This window comes from Topomyia yanbarensis, chromosome 1 (genome assembly GCF_030247195.1).
Source record: "Topomyia yanbarensis strain Yona2022 chromosome 1, ASM3024719v1, whole genome shotgun sequence".
NCBI lineage: Eukaryota > Metazoa > Arthropoda > Insecta > Diptera > Culicidae > Topomyia > Topomyia yanbarensis.
This window is the reverse complement of record NC_080670.1, coordinates 40,010,114-40,029,909: the sequence shown is the minus strand read 5'-3', so window position 1 is coordinate 40,029,909 and position 19,796 is coordinate 40,010,114. Positions and strand designations below refer to the sequence as shown.

Sequence of the window (19,796 nt, the reverse complement as noted above, 5' to 3'; positions counted from 1 at the left end):
CGACTATGAGAAAGAAAAGTAATTTTGTCGCTTTTATAAAGTAAAAAACATAGGTCGCTTTTGAATAAGCTTCAAGTAAATTAGCCAATCAACCAGCGGCTGAATTGTTCACCCCGCCGCTGATAGCTGAATTAGTTTGACCACAACTATACGCGCTTCGTGGAAGTTTGGTGCAGCGAGTGGCGAGAGCATAACTTTCAATTTCAGTCTGTTACTGACGTTTCGTGAGCATTGTTGTGGTTTGCTTGGCCAGATCGCTCCGTAGTTCTGCAGGGCAAGTAACACAAAAAAAGATCGTGCACCAGAATAGCACCGTGTTAGTACCTTCTGTGTCAAGTTTGGTATTTTTATTCAATCAGCGTGGAAAAATTCCGGATTTTAAGTTATTTGTGCAACGAAAAGAAACCAGTATGCAAATGAAAATCAAGTTTACATAATATTGTTTACTAAAGTTTTCCTGATCGCAACTCAACATCGGATGAGATTCTGCATGAAGGTCGACCGCACTAGTAACTGAGCAAATATCTTAACATTCGCTAAGAAAACTGTGTGTTCATTTGATAAATAATTCTGCAATAAACTTTATTTCCTAAAAAAAAAGCAAGTGAGCAAACGAAAGTAAAAGTAAATCTGCTGTCAAAAAAAGTGTAGTACTAGATCTCGCGCAGCTGATCGGGGCAAAGCTGTCATACATGTGCAGTACTGTTCTGTTATTGTCCATCTAGTCGTCCCGTTCGGGTTGAGTTTGTGTGAGCAGATAATTAAAGAAACTACAGATCCGCAAGGAAAGCAATGTTCCAGGTGTTACAGTACGAATGTGGAACGTCAGCTTGAACAGCACCACGGAAAAGTGTTGGAATAGAAATTAGTGCTGGTGTTCTGCATCCCCAGCAACAGTATAGCAAAATTGCAATACACTACAGTGAAGGTAAGTGTTTCAAATTTATTTTTATGTTTTGTGGCATGCGTAAACATTCTCTAGAACATACTGGAATTTATTATTTGAACAAAGTTAGAATTACGCTACATAAGCAGTTTACTCAAAATATAGCGACTGTTGTGAAATTTCACTAATGCATTACGCCTTCGATCTAGCCGTTGCGGTCTGAAATAGTGTTTCCTTTTAACTTATTTTGTAGCATTTCCGTTAGATTTTATATTGTCAGTGTCTGATTTGGATTAATGTGCAAATTTCACACTCATAATTTTGCACTAATTCATTTATCAATATGTCGAACACCTAGGACTTATGTCAGGTCAATGGGCCACAAATATTCGAATTAATCCACGTATTTTTCAATTTCTGTTCCATGTAAATGTCAGTTTATTAAAAAAAAAATACGAATTCGAAAACTTTCTTAAGCTGGCAGGCGTTCCTACCTGCCATGTGTGCAAGTAGCGCGGTAAATTAGCACATTTGGCAGCCGCACAAATTACACGCCAATCCACGCACAATGGTATATGGCGTGACATACATCTAGAAATTGGAAGAACACTAATGTTTTATCATTTCTTGAACCGAAATCGAGAGAAATATTTTGCACTGAATTACATTTTTTCGTCTGTATATTATAAGCAGTTGAAGTGGTATGATCTAAGTTTAACGTTCTTGAAATTTCAAACCCTTATATTTAGGATCAGAGTAACAATACGATGCCTTATAGTGTTACATAAAGTACTATTGTTATACTTTAGTACTACAGTAAAACTCTAATCATAATATTTGTTGTTCTAATATTTGTTCGAAGGATACACTTAATTATCGATCTCTATTCGTGATACGTACCACGGCCAAATTGTAGATAGTTAATATGAACTATAATGATTTTCCTTTATAAAGCATTCACAAAACCGTGGCTCACAATCTAAATATCGTTAAATCACAAAACAATCGTTAAGTAATCGTCAAAACTCGCATCGGTCGGACCACTGTGCGACGGTTCGTACACCTGAACGTATCTACGTGCTGCTAAAAGCTGCCGACTGGCACATCTTTCGTACGGCGTGTGTTTGCACTTTCTCCTTCCTCCAAAAGCTGACGAAACAATGGTCAAACCTGTTTACAACTTTTGGTTGGAGTGGCTTTTTAGCTTTCGATTTTGTGCGAACTTTGGCTGCCTGTGGTCCTCCTTTTGTGTAGATTGCGACACTGGGCTTAGTAATTCTCCATGAGGTTGATAAAAGAGTTATTCTTCGTGTAACATATAGTCGTTGTAGGTAACTTTCAGTTTTTATCGTTAGATTGGACGAATTATCTATTAATGATATCTCAAGTTTATTGGTTTTCTGGAACGTAAACTTTCTCTGCAATAATATCATATGGTATGTTGCTTGCCATGTTCCAGAGTTAATCGGTTAAACGTACAGACTATTGCATCATGTAACCAGTGCAAGTTCAATTCGAGCATGTTCAATTTTCATTAAATTGTTATGGATAGTACGAACTCATTCACTCATTGTGAATTGTCTGAACTTGTAACCTTTTCTAGTTTTCGAAGTGTATTGGATTAAAATTGGTTAGTTCTAATTCCAGTGTGGGTTTATTAAGTAAATGTGTTGATGGATAGATATCTAAAATCCAGATTGTTGGATCGCCTCTACGGCATCGGTGATGCGTATAGAGTCTGAGGGCAAATAAATCAATACTAACAAAAAATGTTGTTACAATACCATCGTGTTTAGAAACGCTAACGAGAAAATGGCATGGTTTGATGGGAGAACGAAATTCAGCATGACGGTTACGAATATCAAATGATGCAAACATTTAAAATGAAAGTCGTTCCGTTATTGTTCTGAATGAGCAAAACAAAGCAAAGCTCTTTTGTTTTCTACATACTCACAAGACAGGAACACACGTACAAGACTTCAACCACGCCTCTCTATCCCAAGTAGCAACTCGCAACTAGTTTTAATCGTCTAAGTCCGAACTATGTTGCAACGAGAAAGCAATAAAGTTATTTTTGTTGCACTGGTTGAACATAGATAACATCAAGGTTATTTAATAACATCTTTTGTCACCAAATAGTCATTTATGTAGCCAGCTATAACATGTTCATTAATACTCCGAACTGATTGCTGATGCTGCCGAGTTTGTTGAAATTTAGTTACGATTTTGATTTTGTGATAAATATTTTGACAATTTCACATTTGTCCAACACCAAGATTCTTACTGAAAACGTTTCAGTTTACAAAGTCATATTCGTGTTATATGTATGTATCCGTCACATACCACCATTACGCCTTTCAGTACAAACTCACATGTATTAACAAAATGCTTTCGCAACACTGGATCAACAAATTCAAAACTAATGCTTAGCAAAACGAAAAGTAAGTTGTATTGTTGTTGGCATTACATTGCGAAAATTCACCGACGACACTTCATGCGCTCCACTTGACATTATAGAGGCATTGAACTGTACGGTGGCGCCAACTATAATATTTTCGGTGTTTTGGAAAAATATAAACAAATAGCATGTATGTTATTACTGATTTTAAGCGAAACGATTAAATCCTTTCCACGCAGATTATATAATTAAGATACTAGAAAATAATTTCGGAACTAAGAATAAGAAGGGGGATGAGTAGTATGAATTTGAAACAAATCATTTACTTAGAGTACCTTCCGAAAACAAAATAACGTGATCTTAAGAGTAATACTATTTAGAAAATTCCTTGTTTAAAATGTGAAGCATTTGAAAATACTATTCCATGATATGTTAATTCCATGTTAATTTTGAAAATATTTTTTTTGTAATTGTTTTGCTGAATGACATTTTGTCTATGAATGCAAAAATTTCTTGATAACGTCACCCGGAAAGGGACCATCAACAAACCGTGCAGACAAAATTCCGGCATTTTTAGACCCACTCCCCATTCGTACACTTGAGTAGGCTTTTCCCAACAAAAAGTATTTAAAAATGTTGCTCTAAAATATTGTTTTCCAATTCGTGCGGCGGTAAAATGGGTAGGTAGGTAGGTAGCATTTATTTTACAATTGAGATTATTTAGCAAATGAGTTGATGTAGTATCCTTATTTTTTTTTGTTGCAGCCTTCATGAAAAAATCTACGCTTGAACTACCTTCACAAATTTTAATATTTTACCCAAAACAATTACTTTTTAGGCGAGGCAACTTTTTGGTTAAATGGGAACAAAATGATGTTGTCGGTATGATGAGTGGCCTGAAGATATCCTAGAAACTCCGTGGCATCCTATAAATTTTGTGTCAAAAATTATGTAGAGAACTGCTTGTTTCCAAATGTTGCCGTACAACACCTTTAGTTCCAGTTTTATTGGTGTAATAAGTCATACAGCCGACCATTGATTAATTGAAACCAAGTTCGAAAGATGAATCATATTGAAAAAGAGTAATGTCGATTGACCGCCTGCTCTTGCGCTTCGATACCATTCGAATTTATGTCTCTCATAATCTCAACAACTGATGAGCTAGATGCCATAATTGAATACGGTAGAACTTGGTGAACTAGGGAAAGTTTGGTTCAACGGTCTGTCATTTGTAATGTTTCAGAAGATAACGAAAACTGAAATAATGAAAAAATTGATGATCACATGCCAACTCAGCCGTCAAATAATCCAAAATAAAAATAAAACGTTGAAAGCACTCTTTATCCATAAATGTATTACCAAGAAAAAATTTTTAGAGGCAATCAAATACTCTCAGTTCGTTTTTTTGGAAAAATATCAAAGTTGCGACTAAATTTATTTTTCAATTTGTTATCTCGTGGTCCACTAACGAAACATATGTGTAACACTGGTTGCGTTATTACCAATTTCATTTCCTATAACCATTGAGTACTTATCCCTATCTGTTGTTGGTTTAAAATAGCTTTTATTTTAGAGCAAATAGTTTATTTTTATACTTGTAATAATATTTTCCTGTGCTTCGCAAAGGAGTATAACCCAATATTTCAACTATTGGTATTAATGCTACTACTGCGGCAACGGAAATATTTCGTTAAAATCATTCATGTCACATGTTTACATTTTTCCGATACACCGAACATGTTATAGTTGGCGCCACCGTACAGTTCGACGCCTCTATAATATGAAGTGTAGCGCATGAAGTGTCATCGGTGAATTTTCGCAACGTAATGCAAACAAAAATACAACTTAATTATTATTTTGCTGAACTTTAGTTATGAATTGGTCTATTCAGAGTTGCGAATACCTTTCATAAATACGTGTGAGTTTGTGATTCAAGGTATAACAATGACATGTGTCTGATACGTGCGTATGACAAGAATACGACTAGAACGTTTTCGGCAAGAATAGTATAGTACAGGGTCATATTAAGGAAAGGTATATTTTGATGTGAACTGAAAATTGTTCGATGGAGACCAAACGTATGCTGGAATAATAATCGTTTACAAATTAAAAGCTTTGCTCATTGATAAAAATTTGTTCGAAAAGCGTATTGTTTCGTTTTCATCACATCACATCCTAAATTTGGCCCTGGATGGCCTGAAAGCCATGTTGCTTAAATGCATCATTTTCTATTGTATTGGAAATAAAACCTCAACCGGCTTGCGAACATTTATAAAAGTCTACCGTTAAAGCAATTTATGTTCCAGATTTATGATTAGTGTGTGTTTTATTGAATAACATTGAATTTCTAATATGATTCGGGTTTCCCCTTGAAAAATTGTTTTTAAATACTATTTATAATTTGGTTTCACCAAGAGCGCGTGAAATAATAAGAAGTGGAATAAAATATCACTCGATAGATTCTGATGCGCAGTAAAATTTGATGCTTCATTGGCAATTTTTGATATGAAGAATGACGGTACTGTTCATATTTATATAATCAACTTGTATTTTGACTTGGTCTTCATTTTCATTTTCACTGGTAACATAATCTTAACTATTTGCATGAAAATATGTTACTTTTCAGTTGCGATTGACAGTCCAGGTGAGCGACAAAAAGATATCATTAAGTAATCTTGTTGCGATCTGTATTCAACGTATTGACAACAATATGATTTCATTTAGCTATCCTCGAATCGTTATTGCAACGAAACGAGAACTAGTTTTTACAGTTTTGTTCAATCATAATTATGTTGAAAATCGGCCTAAAACTGCGCTTTTTGGGTCGCGCAGGAAGTTAGATGTCAGTTGCAATAGCTCCTATTTTTTGTTACCAACTGGTTATGAAATAGTTACTGAAACAAAAATTGCTACTTGGGATTTGTTGTGGATCCGCTCGCAATAAAAAAATCGCAATTGTTCTTGTTCTAATGTGGTTTTGCTGCTGCGAAATTCCATTCCAGATAAAACCATGTTCTAGTTGGCCGAGAAACTCAGATTCCAGAAGTCGCGGTAGATTTTTTTTGGCTAAAAGAAACAAACAGAATAACAACAAACAAGTTTTGTGAGGCTTGCACATTTGCAGTGTTGCTTATAAACCGTAGCTTGGTTGCTAGTTGAATTGTTTTCACTGAATTAAGATGGCGTCTCTTTGTTATTCAAATCTCATTAGTGAAAACCAACTTGGTGGGGTTGTTGTCCGGCATCCTCACAACATGCCCCGCCCACTGTACCCTTCCAGCTTGAGCTAGTTTCCGGATACTTCGATCACCATAGAGTCGCGCAAATTCGTGGTTCATCCTTCTCCACACGCCATCCTCCTGCACACCACTAAAGATCGTTCTCAGCACCCTTCTTTCGAAGACTTCGAGTGCTTGCAGATACTCCTCGAGCATTGTCCACGTTTCGTGTTCGTAGAGAATCACCGGTCTAATCAGTGTGTTGTACATGGCGCATTTCGTGCGGTGGTGAAGTTTTGTGGAGCCCATAGTAAGCACGACTTCCAGAGATAATACGCCTCCTGATCCCCCGGTTGGTGTTATTGTCCACAGTCACCAATAAGCCTAGATAGATGAACTCGTTAACCACCTCAAACTCGTCGCCGTCGATCATAATACTACTGCCCAAGCATTCCCTATCGCGATCGGTGCCGCCAGCCAGCATGTACTTCTTCTTAGACACATTTATCTTCAGTCCTACTCGTGCTGCTTCGCGCTTCAGTCGGGCATACAGATCTGCTACCGTCTCCTTGTTTCTACCGATTATGTTCACGTCGTCAGCGAAGCACACGAACTGTTCGGACCTCGTGAAAATCGTGCCCCGCATGTTGAACCCCGCTCTTCGCATTACACCTTCCAGCACTATATTGAACAGCAGGCAGGACAGCCCATCGCCTTGTCTTAGTCACCTGCGTGTTTCAAACGGACCCGAAAGGTCGCCCGAAATTTTGACACAATACCTTACACCATCCATCGTAGCCTTAAACCTTAAATTGAATTAAAGTGGCATAAATTAATCTTAAGCATAATCGTACAGTAACTATGAATCTATCCCGCCTTGCAGAGGAAGGAAAAGCTTCCATAGCTTTGGTTCAAGAACCGTAATTCCATAAAGGAAACTTCTGTTGGAAAGCTACCTAATTCCGTTTGCGTAGATTTCAAAAAAAAATTGCATGACAAATCCACGTGAAATGCCTCGCAATATTTAAGCTATCGCAGTCAATTAGATTGTTGTTAACATTAATAGGTCTGGCATACCATCTGTTGATTTCAAAACGGTTGTGGTAGAAATGGGTTTCCAATCGGCTGTGATGCAAATGCTCACCACATAATTTGGGGTAGCTCAGATATCAATTTGAGAGGTACCGAATTGATGGAATGCTTAAGTAGTACGAATCTGCATATACTTTATGTAGGAAATTGGTCAACATTTGTACGATCTGGCATAGATGAGGTGCTAAATGTAACTCTCTGCTCTGACGGTATTAGGCTGGAGCTGGCGAACTGGCTCGAATCGTCGTTAATCGATCATAAGTACATCAATTGAATTGATCAATTAAACATTTTGTCTCATATCGTAATGTCAAATCTACGAACTGGGACCTCTACGAAGATGGCTTGATGATTTGGTTTCATTTTTTTAAACAGTTGAGTCGCCAAGTGACATGGATGAGGTCGTGCATAAAACAAACTTACTCATAGTAGCAGACATTGTTAGACCAATACTTGCATATGAGTGCCTCGTGTGGCTGGAGAAGGGAGAAGTCACTACAATCCAATCAAAGTTAAGCCATCTTCAGAGGATGGTTTTGATGGCGTGTTTCCGAGCCAAGAAGCATTTTATTGTGCATCTTAAGGTTACAGGGCTTTGGAACAGTAACTCAATAGATCGTACAACTAACCACCCAAGACTGTGGCCCCAAAATGATTACTTGGGATACTTGCTCCCAGTATCCCAAGTAACAATTTATATGTAGTTTTTCTTTTAAAACCATTATATGTAGTTTTCCTTTAAAAAACTTTTAATGTGAAAATTTTTTTCGCGAGGAATGTCTGTGTGGCCGTATGGCGCTACAACTTGAAGAATACTTAATTCGTTACACTGGCGGTTCTTTGAGGGTTGAGACAGTGCTGGTGTATACTGTCGTGAAATGAGATTAGATTAATCCCATTCGCTTAATAGATACTGTACCGTATTCCAAAAAGAAATCTTCGTGATTCTGTGTGGCGTACAATCGGTACTTCAACAAGGAATTGGCGGCAAAAGAATTTATTTTTGCTCTGACAGTCAGGCTGCCCTAGCAGCACTTTCACCGATTCGGGATCGAAATTAGTAATCTCATATCCAGTGCTGCGAAAATTCAAAATCAGTTACCTATTTCTGCTTGTATTTACCGAAATCAACATTCAGATTCATCGCCTCTCTCATTCATTAACTTTCCAACTGACTGAAATTTTTAATGCCGAATCGAATGCTTGAGTGCAGAGGAAACATAAATTCCTTCATCAACCGAAGCAATAATTTGTTATTACGTGGACAGTTTGCAGGCAGAAGTTGGCATCTTCTACATTTTCGAGCATAAGTGAACTGCGTAATCTACATGTGGTGCACTTTTGCTCTATAGTTACCCTTAGATACGTTTTAACGACATTCAATTAGCTAGAGATTACTGGGTAGGGAAAGTTATGAAACTTAGAGCCATAGTACTCAAGTGAGAGCAAGGATGTGAAGTAAACAGATCGGAAAACTAGAAGTGGCAGGGTCATTAGAACAGGCTTAATATCGTGCGGGCTTAATTTTTGCCTTCTGATAATGAGGGTCGAGCTTAGGCAGAATAACTACGAATCACCCGAGTTCACTATCATGTGTCCTTGATAAAGGTAGACGTATCTATCTTTACCGTGACAACCGGCAAAAATTAAGCCACGCAAGATCACCACTGAAAACCTGTCGACGATTAGCATCAATCTGAATGATGATTGCTGCTGTTCATCTCTGTATGCCTTTTGCATGCCGGGATAGATTTTTTTTATTAGACTATTGTCACTGTTCTTACAGTCGTGGCGGGTTTGCTACATTGTGTAAGGCAATGGCTGTGTCTACAGCGGCTACCCACCGCTGCCGATGGATTCCCATCAGTTTCTTTTTCTTTTTTCCTTTTTTATTTCGACTATGTTAGTCACATTTTCTTTTTTACGTTTTAACGACATTCAATTAGCTAGAGATTACTGGGTAGGGAAAGTTATGAAACTTAGAGCCATAGTACTCAAGTGAGAGCAAGGATGTGAAGTAAACAGATCGGAAAACTAGAAGTGGCAGGGTCATTAGAACAGGCTTAATATCGTGCGGGCTTAATTTTTGCCTTCTGATAATGAGGGTCGAGCTTAGGCAGAATAACTACGAATCACCCGAGTTCACTATCATGTGTCCTTGATAAAGGTAGACGTATCTATCTTTACCGTGACAACCGGCAAAAATTAAGCCACGCAAGATCACCACTGAAAACCTGTCGACGATTAGCATCAATCTGAATGATGATTGCTGCTGTTCATCTCTGTATGCCTTTTGCATGCCGGGATAGATTTTTTTTATTAGACTATTGTCACTGTTCTTACAGTCGTGGCGGGTTTGCTACATTGTGTAAGGCAATGGCTGTGTCTACAGCGGCTACCCACCGCTGCCGATGGATTCCCATCAGTTTCTTTTTCTTTTTTCCTTTTTTATTTCGACTATGTTAGTCACATTTTCTTTTTTACGTTTTAACGACATTCAATTAGCTAGAGATTACTGGGTAGGGAAAGTTATGAAACTTAGAGCCATAGTACTCAAGTGAGAGCAAGGATGTGAAGTAAACAGATCGGAAAACTAGAAGTGGCAGGGTCATTAGAACAGGCTTAATATCGTGCGGGCTTAATTTTTGCCTTCTGATAATGAGGGTCGAGCTTAGGCAGAATAACTACGAATCACCCGAGTTCACTATCATGTGTCCTTGATAAAGGTAGACGTATCTATCTTTACCGTGACAACCGGCAAAAATTAAGCCACGCAAGATCACCACTGAAAACCTGTCGACGATTAGCATCAATCTGAATGATGATTGCTGCTGTTCATCTCTGTATGCCTTTTGCATGCCGGGATAGATTTTTTTTATTAGACTATTGTCACTGTTCTTACAGTCGTGGCGGGTTTGCTACATTGTGTAAGGCAATGGCTGTGTCTACAGCGGCTACCCACCGCTGCCGATGGATTCCCATCAGTTTCTTTTTCTTTTTTCCTTTTTTATTTCGACTATGTTAGTCACATTTTCTTTTTTACGTTTTAACGACATTCAATTAGCTAGAGATTACTGGGTAGGGAAAGTTATGAAACTTAGAGCCATAGTACTCAAGTGAGAGCAAGGATGTGAAGTAAACAGATCGGAAAACTAGAAGTGGCAGGGTCATTAGAACAGGCTTAATATCGTGCGGGCTTAATTTTTGCCTTCTGATAATGAGCCGCTGTAGACACAGCCATTGCCTTACACAATGTAGCAAACCCGCCACGACTGTAAGAACAGTGACAATAGTCTAATAAAAAAAATCTATCCCGGCATGCAAAAGGCATACAGAGATGAACAGCAGCAATCATCATTCAGATTGATGCTAATCGTCGACAGGTTTTCAGTGGTGATCTTGCGTGGCTTAATTTTTGCCGGTTGTCACGGTAAAGATAGATACGTCTACCTTTATCAAGGACACATGATAGTGAACTCGGGTGATTCGTAGTTATTCTGCCTAAGCTCGACCCTCATTATCAGAAGGCAAAAATTAAGCCCGCACGATATTAAGCCTGTTCTAATGACCCTGCCACTTCTAGTTTTCCGATCTGTTTACTTCACATCCTTGCTCTCACTTGAGTACTATGGCTCTAAGTTTCATAACTTTCCCTACCCAGTAATCTCTAGCTAATTGAATGTCGTTAAAACGTAAAAAAGAAAATGTGACTAACATAGTCGAAATAAAAAAGGAAAAAAGAAAAAGAAACTGATGGGAATCCATCGGCAGCGGTGGGTAGCCGCTGTAGACACAGCCATTGCCTTACACAATGTAGCAAACCCGCCACGACTGTAAGAACAGTGACAATAGTCTAATAAAAAAAATCTATCCCGGCATGCAAAAGGCATACAGAGATGAACAGCAGCAATCATCATTCAGATTGATGCTAATCGTCGACAGGTTTTCAGTGGTGATCTTGCGTGGCTTAATTTTTGCCGGTTGTCACGGTAAAGATAGATACGTCTACCTTTATCAAGGACACATGATAGTGAACTCGGGTGATTCGTAGTTATTCTGCCTAAGCTCGACCCTCATTATCAGAAGGCAAAAATTAAGCCCGCACGATATTAAGCCTGTTCTAATGACCCTGCCACTTCTAGTTTTCCGATCTGTTTACTTCACATCCTTGCTCTCACTTGAGTACTATGGCTCTAAGTTTCATAACTTTCCCTACCCAGTAATCTCTAGCTAATTGAATGTCGTTAAAACGTAAAAAAGAAAATGTGACTAACATAGTCGAAATAAAAAAGGAAAAAAGAAAAAGAAACTGATGGGAATCCATCGGCAGCGGTGGGTAGCCGCTGTAGACACAGCCATTGCCTTACACAATGTAGCAAACCCGCCACGACTGTAAGAACAGTGACAATAGTCTAATAAAAAAAATCTATCCCGGCATGCAAAAGGCATACAGAGATGAACAGCAGCAATCATCATTCAGATTGATGCTAATCGTCGACAGGTTTTCAGTGGTGATCTTGCGTGGCTTAATTTTTGCCGGTTGTCACGGTAAAGATAGATACGTCTACCTTTATCAAGGACACATGATAGTGAACTCGGGTGATTCGTAGTTATTCTGCCTAAGCTCGACCCTCATTATCAGAAGGCAAAAATTAAGCCCGCACGATATTAAGCCTGTTCTAATGACCCTGCCACTTCTAGTTTTCCGATCTGTTTACTTCACATCCTTGCTCTCACTTGAGTACTATGGCTCTAAGTTTCATAACTTTCCCTACCCAGTAATCTCTAGCTAATTGAATGTCGTTAAAACGTAAAAAAGAAAATGTGACTAACATAGTCGAAATAAAAAAGGAAAAAAGAAAAAGAAACTGATGGGAATCCATCGGCAGCGGTGGGTAGTCGCTGTAGACACAGCCATTGCCTTACACAATGTAGCAAACCCGCCACGACTGTAAGAACAGTGACAATAGTCTAATAAAAAAAAATCTATCCCGGCATGCAAAAGGCATACAGAGATGAACAGCAGCAATCATCATTCAGATTGATGCTAATCGTCGACAGGTTTTCAGTGGTGATCTTGCGTGGCTTAATTTTTGCCGGTTGTCACGGTAAAGATAGATACGTCTACCTTTATCAAGGACACATGATAGTGAACTCGGGTGATTCGTAGTTATTCTGCCTAAGCTCGACCCTCATTATCAGAAGGCAAAAATTAAGCCCGCACGATATTAAGCCTGTTCTAATGACCCTGCCACTTCTAGTTTTCCGATCTGTTTACTTCACATCCTTGCTCTCACTTGAGTACTATGGCTCTAAGTTTCATAACTTTCCCTACCCAGTAATCTCTAGCTAATTGAATGTCGTTAAAACGTAAAAAAGAAAATGTGACTAACATAGTCGAAATAAAAAAGGAAAAAAGTTACCCTTAGAGCTAGCATAGAAAGAAAATTCTGTTTGGTTCTGAAACCGAACATTTGCGAACCTGAATGCGCTGTGTCGGGAGAACGAATGACGAGGGAAACGAACCAAACATTTCATTCATCGTGCCGGGCGTGAATTGAATTTCTTTTTCTTTCAAGTTCACGCAGGGATGTCAATTTTTTTTAAACTCTGCATGTCATTAGCATCTGCTCGTATTTCTTGTTTATTTCTTCCCTAGGTATGTTAACTATTGGCTTGGGGATACCGTGGAATTTTGTTTGTTCGGGATGTTTTTTTCCGGTTATCTGTGGTGCTTCAGCAGATGTTAAAGGCTGTTCGGTACTGCTGGTTGTAGATGATTTTCTTAAGTTTTTTTGGAGCATGGCTTACCGTAGTCGTCTGGTTACAGAACTGGCACGCGTGCGTCTGCCCAGGGTATGTACATAGGGTTATTTGTATGTAGTTAACATCTTGGAATGATCTGTCCTCGAACGTCAAGTAAGACGGTATAGGTTGGTTCAGTCGCATTCGCACCACCCGAACACCGTTGAAAATGCCAGGAAAAAAGTTCCTCAAAATGTCGTTAGAGACGGATTCCACTTCTTCATACTTTGACATGAATCTTTTAATATAATCCGTGCTAGTACGACCTGTCAAATCATGTAAGCGTATTTCCGTTAGATCAAGGCCCATATACACGGGGATCTCGGTTTCGACATCATCTTCGACATCATGTTGCCTGTTGTTCTTCGCTACGAAGCTTTCTGCTTTGGCTAAGGAGTTGAACGTTATTAATGCTTCTTGTCTCGTATGATGTAGTTGCATGTGTGAAACTTTTGTAAGCACAAGTTTGATTTCATCTTGATCAACTGTTCCACCTCGCGCACTGATTGTCTAAGACGAGTCTGCGAAGTCAATCGCGATTGTGTTCTCCCGTAATAGACGAAATTTATTTTGTGGTTCACTCATTTCAACCGCAGTTTGGGGCAACGGTGCTTTGCTGTGTCTATCCCAAGCTTGGTTCTGCAAGTCTATTACACAGAAGTTAAGATAGGTTTAAGGTTAGGTTTAAGAACAAATGTCAGTATGCAGTTTGTTTGTCCACTTGAAATAAATTAGTTTGTTTGGTAATAAAATCGTGTCAGTGTAACAAGTGCGTTGTGTTCTCGGAGTGAACCATTGTGTCCTGATTCATGATTTGGCACCGGTTGGGAAGATTCCCATTTCTTCCAACTATGGCTGCGAGGATACGCATGTTGGTTACATGCCCCTTCTCCGTTCATCTGTGTCTACCCAATCGATGTTGATTCTGAAATATCCGCCACTCACCGCTATCGAACGTCAAGAACCCAAAAATACCGCTAGCAGAATCAAAAAGGGTGGCAAGATTGTTCCTGCTGTGCAGGCAATACTAACAATGGCAAAACTATCACAATATTAGTTAGCACCTTCGATGAGGGAACTAATATCAATGAAGGCAAATCCATACACGTTATCCATAAATATAAGAATCAAAGGATAAGATCTGACTGCATGCTCACAGTATTAACGATGTCAACATGACCGCATATGACAACGAAGGAGAAATTAATGACTCTCAAGATACAGATGGAGACAGCTACTAATATTCGTTTTTTGTTTTCATTTATTTTTTTTTCAAAGTATGTAGAAGGCCCTCGGTTCAGTAAAGCTAGCGCATTGATCTATATCCCATTAAGGTAATTTGAATGAAAACAATCGTTTTAATTTTTCTAGCGCTAATCGTGACAATAATCGACGCGAGTTAATCGATTAGGTCGATTATCTATTAGTTGCTAATCGATTGAAAATTATTCGATTAGCATAGTCGTTAATTGATTGATCGAATAATCGAATCATAATCGGACATCTCTACATGCGAACATGCAACCGGGATCATCCGCGCACACCTACACTCGCATACATATAAATGCGCCCACATCTCGCCAGGTCTTTGGTTCAACATTCGATGTCTACCGCTGTGACCGCAATGCCCTCAACAGCCACAAGACATCAGGCGGTGGTGTGCTTATCGCCGTGGTATAAAAGCCCGAGTGATCAACGATGACCGGTGGGCGAGCTCCGAGCAAGTGTGGATATCAGTGAAACTTGCCGATCGCAATCTGTTCCTGTGTGTTGTGTATTTTCCACCTGGCAGAATTCGTGATTCCAGCCTGATCGATGTACATCTTTCCTCCGTTTCTTTTATCGCCTCCATCGCCGCCCCGTCTGATGATATTGTTATACTGGGCGACTTCAACTTACCTGGCTTGACGTGGTGCCAGGCACTTAATGGTTTTCTACGATTAGATATCGAAAAATCTGCGCTTATTAACAATGCCAGTTGTATTTTGGACAACTACAGCAGCGCAACTCTTCGGCAAATTAATAATATCACCAACGAGAATGGACGTATATTGGACCTCTGCTTTGTAAGTGCCCGGGACTACGCTCCGTACTGCTGTACTGCACCGACTCCTTTAGTCAAGCGTCATCATCCCCCACTACATCTTGTATTCGCTGGTAAACTTGGAGTGAATTTTGAAAACGTCTCAAGCTCTATCGTCTACGATTTTAAAAACGCTGACTACGACAGCATCGTTAGCACGCTGTTGGATATAAACTGGGACGAAAATATTAACAATGACGACGCGAACGAAGCAGCGATGACATTTTCTAGTATTCTTAACTACCTTATCGACTGCCATGTGCCAAAACGAACAATTAGTACCGATGAACACCCTCCCTGGCAATCAACCGTCCTTAGACGTTTAAAATCTGCCAAACGAGCTGGGTTTAAAAAATTCTCGAAGCATAAGACACTTGCATTACGAAATCACTACTTTCAACTCAACCACGAATACAAACAACAAAGCAGACGCGCCTTTTTAGACACCAGCGAAACGTCGAGCGTCAACTGAAATCCAAGCCCAAGTCATTCTGGAAGTATGTTAACGAGCAGCGAAAAGAATCCGGTTTATCATCTTGTATGTCGTTTAATGGAGTTTTAGGCACCGACACTAAGGAAATTTGCCAACTGTTCTCCGACAAATTTTCAAGCGTTTTTTCCAACGAACGCCTGCCACCACAACAAGTCGCTGCCGCCGCCAATTTAACTCAATCTCTAGGACGAACCATCAACCGAATTTGTGTCGATAATGCTGCCATTCTTGCAGCAAATGCCAAACTGAAAGCACGATTTTTGTCAAAAAGTGCATCAGCGGGCTTCTTGAACCACTTCGGCGAGTCTTCGAGCTATCCCTCACTACTGGTACATTCCCTTCATGCTGGAAAGCAGCGCACATGTTTCCAGTTCATCAAAAAGGAAACAAATCGAACATTGACAATTATCGGGGAATCTCGTGTTTAAGTGCCGTATCAAAACTGTTCGAGCTGGTTGTGTTAGATCCTATTTTCTATCACTGCAAACACTACATTGCAGATGACCAACACGGTTTCATGCCTAAACGATCGACAACGACAAACCTGCTCTCGTTCACAACATATGTAGTGATTGGATTCGCTGACGGATTGCAAACCGATGCTATTTACATGGATCTATCTGCGGCCTTCGACAAAATCAACCATGATATCGCAATAGCGAAGATGGACAAACTCGGCATTCATGGACGCTGGTTTCGTTCCTAACTCGATGGATGGCAACTCCAAATCAGCATTAAGGACTGTCTATCTGCACCATTCTTTGCTACATCCGGCATATCACAAGGAAGCCATCTCGGTCCAGTAATATTCCTCCTCTACTTTAATGACGTCAATATAACATTACGATGACCCCGCCTTTGTTTCGCCGACGACATGAAAATTTTTCAACAAATACGGGATAAAACCGATGCCGAGCTTCTTCAGAGGGAACTGGACAGCTTTAGTACGTGGTGTGATCTAAACAGAATGGTTTTAAACCCGAGTAAATGCTCAATTGTTACGTTCACGCGGAAACGTCATCCGACTCAGTTTAACCACCATTTCTTCGGCTCGAGCATTCCAAGACACTCTCACATCAAAGATCTCGAAGTCATCATGGATTCGGCACTAAGATTCAAACCACATACGTCATACATCGTGGATAAGCCATCTTGACAGCTTGGGTTCATCTTCCGAATAGCGAAAAACTTCAGGGACGTATATTGTCTTAAATCGCTTTACTGCGCGTTGGTCCGCTCAACGTTAGAATATTGTTCTGCTGTTTGGAATCCGTACTACCAGAACGGGATTGACAGAATCGAGGTTGTCCAACGCAGGTTCATACGCTTCGCCCTTCGGCATCTCCCATGGCGAAACAGATTTCAGCTGTCGAGCTATGAAAACCGTTGCCAGCTAATACACCTCGATACACTCAGCATTCGGAGGGACTGCTCTCGAGCCCTGTTCGTCTCGGACTTACTCTCTGCCAGAGTGGATTGCCCTACAATCCTCGGACGTCTGAATCTTCAAGCCCGCGTTCGAGCTCTACGTAATAACTCTTTTCTGCGAGTTCCGTTCAGGAGAACCAACTATGGTTGCCAGAGTTGCTGTTACCGGACTCCAGCGAATTTTTAACAGTGTGGCGACGCCTATTAGTTTAAGCAACCACCATTGGGGCCAAGGGGCCTGTTGGTGAAGGTAATAAACATAAACGTAAACATCTGATGAACCAATCATTTTGAAATTTAGCACAGTTTGTCTTCTATGGGACCTTTCTCCATGTTTAGTATTATTATTTTTACGATAACATGTTACCTAAGAGCTTTTTAAGCAAAAATTGAACTTTTGGCTTCAAAATGCTGCGAAAAGACCAAAAATGGAGCAAAAAAATCTTCTATTGTTACCTGCGGAATGATGTAAAGAAGTACTGTGAAATTTTTTAAAAAGGTTGGTTTAGTAGATGGGTTCTGATGTACACCGCATATCAAGTTTTCGACGAGGCGCCTCAGTAGATTCACTGTCACTCGTTGAATTTTTTAGTACCTTGAAATAAAATTTTAGGAAAATATATTTTAATTCTCGCATTATGATATGGAAATTTAATTAATATACTAACACTGTCACGCCACAACATTTAAAAAAATGTGTCTTTTTACCGAATTAACCTCACCGTCCAGTGGCAGTGTTTTACTGCGTGACATTTCCCGTCTCGTCCGCAATGGTAGTAAGTGATTCTGACAGGCAGCCCTTCCTAGAACTACAACTCCAGTTGGACCACTCTCAAAAGAGAAGATAAAAATGTTATTCGACCAACAACCTCGCAAAATGTAATGCAGATTCAGATAAGAAAATCAACAAAAAATGGGAAAATATATGCCTCCAAAATATGTGGTTTTACCGCTATATCTAGCCTCGTGATTGGAGATGAATAAGCTCACGAGGCACTGCATTCCTCCTTCAGTCGCCTGCTCCGATATAGATGCCATTTTGAGACAATTCCATATAAATATAGAGAATAAGCGCTCATCGGTTTTCCTGTTCTCTGTCAACATACAACCGTGGTTGGTTACCCGATCTTTGCTTAATTTGCTCATACCACAGTTGGCGCCGCCAGAAGGTAATGAGAGTTCTGTATCAAAGGTGGATGACCACCGGGTTTTTGTCGTTTTTGTCACGAGGCAAAAGGCAGATAATTGAACATGAAAAGCTCAGCTGATTCGAACAAGTTTTTATACTATCAGAATTAGTGCCATTTCCTGTTTTTAAACAGTCATTCGAAATCAAAACAAACCAACAACCAAAAAAACGATTGTGGCATTCGTAAACGCCGTTGATACGCCCGCTGCCTAGTAGCAAAGACGTGCGTAATTTTCATAACAATCAATTGCGCTTTTTTCATTGTGTAATTCTTCGATGCGTAAGTTGTGTAGGCATAAGTCAAGCCGATGGTGTGTTATAGTTACAACGTCGTTGTTCTTGTGCAGGTAACGTCTCAGCATAATTCGTTTCATTTTACAAAAGTCCCAACACATTTTTGTTGTTAAATGTAAATCATATAATATTTAGTAACAGCTATTACAGTTAAAGTGCAATCCAAAAACAATCGGGACGAGAGGTTTCATTTACATATACAGCATAACCTCGTTAATTGGACAAACTTTTAGTGGGCGTACCGTGCTGCACAATTCACAACTAATAATCTATGCAAGTTTGGCAACAGATGAACATTGGATTAACAAAGGTAAAGTGCGTTCGTCGTCCCTATACTAAACGCTGGTGTGGTGCTGTAACATCTATACCGCCTGAAACAATGACCTAGATTGAGGACGGGTTTTACATCCTTTTGACATCGCCACACAGCGCGCGCCTTGTCATACCTTTAAATTATGCCACTCCCACTTTTTGATTCGATCGAACGAATGTTACCTTTCCGCGTGTTGCCACGCAGTGACATGATTTACGATTGACCGGATTGACCTGAAAATGGGTCGTTGTGTAGCTTTTGGAAAAAGTTTGATCCATGTGAGCTCTGATCGGGAATCTGCAGAAAGCTTGATTGGATTTGAATTGAAAGTTAGCAGGACAAAATTTCGATGGTTTCTTTTTCACGAGCGAAGTTTCGGTATGAAGATCTGTACTGCTCGTGACTCTGATTTGTTTAGGTTTAATCTCCATTATGAATTCGAAGCCATATTGTTTTTTATGTCAAGGTACTCGAATAATCGTAATCGTGACGATTTCTTTGTACAACATAATTTTATAGAAACAATGACAAATATTTTTTTTAAATTCGTAAGAGTCTAGTTATCAGTGCTTATTACTGCTGAACATTAAATGGTTT

At 39.5% G+C, this 19,796-nt stretch overlaps 1 protein-coding gene across 2 annotated transcripts in view; it reads left to right on the top strand.

Moving 5' to 3' along the window:
- LOC131677419 (3-hydroxy-3-methylglutaryl-coenzyme A reductase) overlaps positions 1–19,796 on the top strand; it is a 98,064-nt gene continuing 78,268 nt past the window's right edge. For both annotated transcript variants that reach the window (XM_058957232.1, XM_058957230.1), the window contains exon 1: positions 1–928. The gene's annotated coding sequence lies outside the window, so the exon portion shown is untranslated. The remainder of the gene's footprint in view (positions 929–19,796) is intronic.